A 6,254-nucleotide genomic window follows, 5' to 3' on the forward strand; every position below is an offset into this window, starting at 1 on the left:
AGACTGAGGGTCCAGCGAGCTGATCATACAGGTCGTTGATCCTGGGGAGCGGATACTTGTTCTTTATCGTGACCAAATTAATGGGACGATAATCTACAACCATCCGATCCGTACCATCCTTCTTCTTGACGAAGAGGACAGGACAAGCCCAAGGAGAAGAACTGGGACGAATGAAACCCTTTTGCAAGGACTCATCAAGTTGTAACTTAAGCTCGGCTAACTCCAAAGGTGCCATCTTGTATGGTCTCCTAGAGATTGGAACAGTTCCTGGGATAAGTTCTATGACAAACTCTACATCTCTGTCAGGTGGGACACCTGGCAATTCTTCTGTAAAGACATCCGGGAAGTCACGGACTACCAGAATATCTTCAAGGTCTGGAAGAGGACTGGCATTAAGAGAATAGAGTTGACGCCTTGCAACTCTAGTGGAGACAGTGACTATTTTGCCAGATGGATGTGTAAGTTGAACAGATCTAGTGTAACAATCGATCTTGGCATGATGAGCTGTCATCCAGTCCATACCCAAGATGATGTTAATATCTAAGGACTTTAGAGATATCAAAGAAGCAAGGAATACCAGTTTGTCAACAAGGATTTCATTGCCATGGCTTACCTTGGAGGTTTTCCATTTGGAACCAGGAGTCTGGATTATTAGTGGAGTCGGCATATCACAAAATGACATGTCGTGCAACCGAGCATAACCTTCGGATATGAAGGAGTGGGATGCTCCAGTATCAAACAGAACTGAAACTGGGTGACAATTGACAAGAAGCGTACCCAGTACGACGTCGGGATCATCTTGAGCTCCTGTAGCTGAGACATGCTGCACACATGCTCGTTCAATGGAGACTGGCTTGGTACTGATCATCTTGACTGATGGCTTTTCACGGCCAACAGACCTCTCAGACTGGGGTGGAGCATAACTGGACTGAGGGCAGTCGCGTGCATAGTGTCCTGGTTCTCCGCAGGTAAAGCAAGTTCCTGGGGTAGGACGTGGACCTACATTGGCAAGTGGTCCACTAATAGGCCTGGGTGGAGCACGTTGCTGAGTTGGGTGAGGCGCCACATCGGATGGCCTCGGTGCATATCCAGGTGGAAGAGCCGAGTTCGGAATCCAAATCCGTCGCTTCTGAGAGCCAGAGCGGGAGGAAGAACCCAAATCATGGTTGTGCTTTCGAGACTCCTCATAAGTGAGTTGAGTTGTCTCTGCATTAATGGCCTTGTTCACAAGAGCCTGGAAAGTATCACAATGATGAAGGTGGAGATCACGACGCAACTTAGGGTTGAGACCCTTCCGGAACCTAGCCTGCTTCTTAGCGTCCGTGGACACTTCTTCTGTAGCATAGCGGGTGAGGTTTCCAAACTCTCTACTGTAAGCATCAACAGGCAGCTTACCCTGGGTAAAACTACAAAACTCTTCCCTATTGCGGTCAATGAGAGCCTGAGGAGTGTGGTGCTCATGAAAAGCCTCGGTGAAATCTTTCCACGTAGGAAACTGGCCAGCTGGAAGCATAGCCTCATAGCTCTGCCACCAAATACTAGCAGGACCTTCCAGGTGATAGGTAGCATAGGTGACCTTGTCACCTTCAGCTACGTTCGCAGAATGCAACGTGTGAGTGATGCTCCAGAGCCAGTAATCTGCATCGAGTGGCTCAATGGAATGATGGAAGGTGGGTGGTTTCAGACCAATGAAGTCGGTGATGGAAACCAACTTCTTACGCTGATGTGCGGTGTTCTTCTCAATCTGTGCCAGCAAGCGATCAGTCTCACGCTTGTTCCTCTCGGGTGCTAACAAGAACTCTGCCATCAAAGGTTGGTCAGGAGGATCCTCGTCCCTACCATCTCCGTGATTCTTGCTATGAGGAACTGAACCTCGGTTAGCAGACGACATCCTGGACAGGAACCAAGGAAACAAGGATGGAATTAGCATCGACATAAGGATGCGAAATGTAATGCAAAAGCATTAGAAACTCTTGAAATCCTAGGACAATTTCGGCAGCATAATGGTTGTAAATGCTCAAAAGGGATTTTGAGACATTCATCAAAGGAATAGCATAATCAATCAGCATCATAATATCAAGGTTCTAGGTCAAACTGAGGACACACGGAAGTAGTAGAACTATACGGTGACACAGCCCAACAATCCTAAGACTTTACGGTTTAGTAACATGTCATCCTGAGAGATAGAGGGGAAGCCTAGGCCTTAACCCTCATAGAAAAGAAGAGGCTGACTCAGAAAGAATGACATGGGGTAAAGGAGTAAAAAGAGCCTTATGTTCCCTTCCACAATCAATTCCCTTATATAACTAAAGCATTACAAGACTCAACTTCGACTAGTGTGGCTTGGTAATCCTACAGTCAGTCAGGCTCTGATACCAACGCTGTCGGGACCCCGATCCTAAGTCACACCGATATAGCATGTAACACTTCATATCACTTTGCGGCCTCACGCACGGTATTCCCACGGGTGCCACCTTACCTGGCCCGGGACCATTTGTGCCTTTTGGCTCACGTATATGATAGTGTCGCTAGCATCCATATGACAGAGAACCCGGGCCGACATGACTAGTCATGAACCCAAAGTAGCACTAACTTATAGGGACATGCATACATGAATCAACCTTGAGCATGTCGGTCAATAGCGTATGAATCCGGGCTGTAGCACTGGGCTAACAGGACTCCGGGAACCCGGGCTGTAGCAGGCTAGACAGGACTCCGGATGTCACCGCGTGACATTTGCCCGAAGGGACAGACACAGGAACAAAGTGAATCACATGCTGGCCAGACAAGTGTTCCAGAGCAGTAGTGCTGGGCTAGCAGGACTCCGGTGAACCGGGCTGTAGCGGACTACTATGGCACATGGAAGCACAAGACTACATTTCCCCATAAGAGAGGCTATCAGAGGTAAACAACTAGGTTGTCGGATCCCACACATAGCAATACACGTTACACGTACGCATAACATGCAAGTATGTGATGTACATCATGGCATCACAACATAACTCAAACTCATATAGATAAAGGCCCAGAAGAGCCACATAGCATTCAATACAAACAGGGGTCTCATGACCCATCATTCAGAGCATACAAGCAATGGAAACATTACATGTCTGAGTACAGACAACTACAAAGGAAAAGACTAAGAAGCCTGACTAAACACGACCTTCCCAAGGATACAGGATCGTAGCTGGGATACAAGCTACTCGTCAAAGCCACTAGTGTAACCAACTGCAAAACATAAATAAGCAAACATGAGTACAAAGGTACCCAGCAAGTCTTACATCAGAGCTATCTACATATGCAATATTATCAACAAAGGGGGTGGTGGAGTTTAACAGCAGCAAGCCAGCTTTGACTTAGTGGCTAACCTATACTACGAGTATCAGAAACTTCTTTGAGGTAAGAAGACGCACACGACTCCACATGTTCACCATATCAATACTCCACTATGGATCCGTTCCCGTCTTCCTACGAGAAGGCCATCCATAGCACTCACGCTTATCTTGCGGATTTTAGAGTATCCACTTCAAGTTGTCTATGTACTACATAAGTCCTCCAAGTTTCCATATCCAAGGAAAACGGCTATTCGAATAGATGATATTGACCCTGCAGGGGTGTACTTCTTCACACACGCTCCCGCCACTTATAGCCCTGTACACATCATGTACCTCAGCAACCTTCAAGCGGAAGCCGGGCGAGGGAGTCGGCCACGACCTGACTAACCACACAAGTCTCTCGTCCAGGTTTATCGCCTATTCGGGTTCCATCCGCAAGGAGATCCGGCCGAGGTGTCGCTCACGGCCCCAAACGATGTATGCAGGGTTCCCAAGCCCACCATCCGGGTGCCACTTGGTACACCGTGCCACGGTGCCTAGTCTGTCCCAAGCCCGTCCCGTCGGACACCACCTGGTAGACAAGTAGCACTACCTACAAACGCCAGAAACTAGTTGCAACTCCCGGACAGAGATCAAGCAGATTAATAAGCCGAGAGGGGCCGGATAACCGGAACCCTATGTGTGGTAGTAACTGGACTTGGATAACATACACAGAACTCAGTGCTTAAGGACGGTTCCAATGAGACAACCCACCATGTACTCCTACATGGCCTCTCATCGCTACCTTTACCAAAACGTGTTCACACACTTAGCCTTTACCGGTAGGACATTTTCACCACTCCGATTCATTCCCGATGAATCAGACCTGACACAACTCTAAGCATAGCTGGCATAAAGAAAAACAAGCATGGATGAGCAGGAACATCAAGGCTCAAGCAACTCCTACTCATACTAGTGGGTTTCAACTATTTACTGTGGCAATGACAGGTCATGCAGAGGAATGGGTAACAGCTACCGCAGCAGAAAGTGCCAGTTTGAATCATTGTTTTCCTAATGCAGTAAAAGGAACAGGAGCGAGAGAGTGGGATTTATCGAGATGCTCAAGGGGGTCTGCTTTCCTGATAGATCCACGAAGAAACACTGCTCCTCAGACAGGTACTCGGGACACCTTCCGGAGTAGAACCTATCGAGAGGGGATGGTGCCGGCAATCAATAAACAACCATATGCAACAATATGATGCATGAAGATGACCTTTCAAAGATGCTATGATTTGCCCTAATGCATCTAGCATCAATTTGGTTGAAGTCCATATGAACCAAGGGTTCATATGCAAACCCCAAATTAAGTATATAACATGCCATTATTATGTTTTCACTTATACAGCAAGTATAATTTGGTTTTTCATGCATGAAACTAGCATAAATGGATTCCTTGCATTTTTCTCATGATTTTTCATATATAAATTATTTCATTCTGAGCTACGGTTTAATTTCTATGATTTTTAGAAGTTTTAACTATTTTCTGGAATTCTCTGAATTATTTAAAATCCAGAAATCAATTACTGCATCAGCATGACATCATAGAGGCATCAGCAGGTCAACGGCTCGGTCCAGGTCAAACCTAGACGGTGGGGCCCGCGTGTTAGTGTCACAGGGCTAATCCTATTTTAGTTAACCCTAAACTAGGTAATTAGATGGGGCTGGCCCCACATGTCAATGGCCCAGGGGAGGTCAAACCCCTGGTCAACAGGCCCAACACGCCGGCGGCGCGTCGCCGGCGACAGCACGCACGGCGGAGGCTCGGGTTTCGCCCTCAGGCGACCAAAAGGACGGCGGAGGGGCTCTGCGTGGAGCTGGGCGTGCGCCTCATCCAGGGAAGCACACGAGAGGGGCTGGGGTGGCCGGAGTCGACGGCACCGACGAGCGGAGCGACGCCGGAGTTCGGGCACACTCGGGAATGGGGCTGCGGTGGCCGTGGAGTGGCGTGCTTAGCTCCTACGGCACCTACGCGGCGCGGTGAGCACGTGGGTGTGCTCGGTTGGGAGCTACGACGGTTGTGGCCACGGCGGCGAGAAGCTCAGCGGCGGCGCGGTTCGGTCTCCGGCGGAGCGACGGCTACAATGTGCAAACGGAGCGCAAAGGAGGGGGTTTGGGTCAGTGGCTCACGGCAAGTCGGACGAGCAGGTCGGTGAGGCCGGAGGAGCGTCGGAGCGAGCGGGGCGACGAGGCGGATCTCCGGCGACCCGAGGAGGATGAAGGGGTCGGGGCGATGCTTCGAGGCATCCGGCGCCACGTGGCCCGGCGGAGAGGACTAGGGCGACGAGGCGGACCTCGTGGGCACGTCGAAGAGGCGAGGGGAAGGCGGTGGTCGCGGTGGCGCACGGCGGTGCTCTCTGCTACGCTCGAGACAGAGGGGGAGAGCGAGACAAAGGATGGGGAGGAGTTCGGGGAGAATGGAGAGAGACCAGGGGGGCTCGGTGGAGCTCTCGGGGGTGGACAGCGACGAGGAGGGAGAGGAGGCAGCAAGCAGCTGCCTGGCGGGCATGCACGCTCGCCGTGCTCCCTTTCGCCGCTGCCTCCTGGCAAGGGAGACGACTGGCAACGGCCAGTTGGGCCGGCCCACTACTGGGTCGTGGTGGGGCGCCAGGTAAGTCAGGTAAATCCTTTTCCTGTTTTCTTTTTCTATTTTTGACATTTGTTTTGTATCCAAAAGAAATGTTAAAACACTTTCATAAATGCTGAAAATATTTGTGGGATCTAGATATAATATTCCAGAGGCCCTTACCAATTCCCAACATTTTTGGAGCCATTAAAATATTTATATAATTTAAACAACTCCAAATCAAATATTTAATCATTGATTCAAAAATCCAAAATGTGTAGCAAAAATGTGCATCACTTCTGGTTGTTGTTCCCAAC

Source organism: Triticum dicoccoides, chromosome 2A, assembly GCF_002162155.2.
Source record: "Triticum dicoccoides isolate Atlit2015 ecotype Zavitan chromosome 2A, WEW_v2.0, whole genome shotgun sequence".
NCBI classification, from domain to species: Eukaryota; Viridiplantae; Streptophyta; class Magnoliopsida; order Poales; family Poaceae; genus Triticum; species Triticum dicoccoides.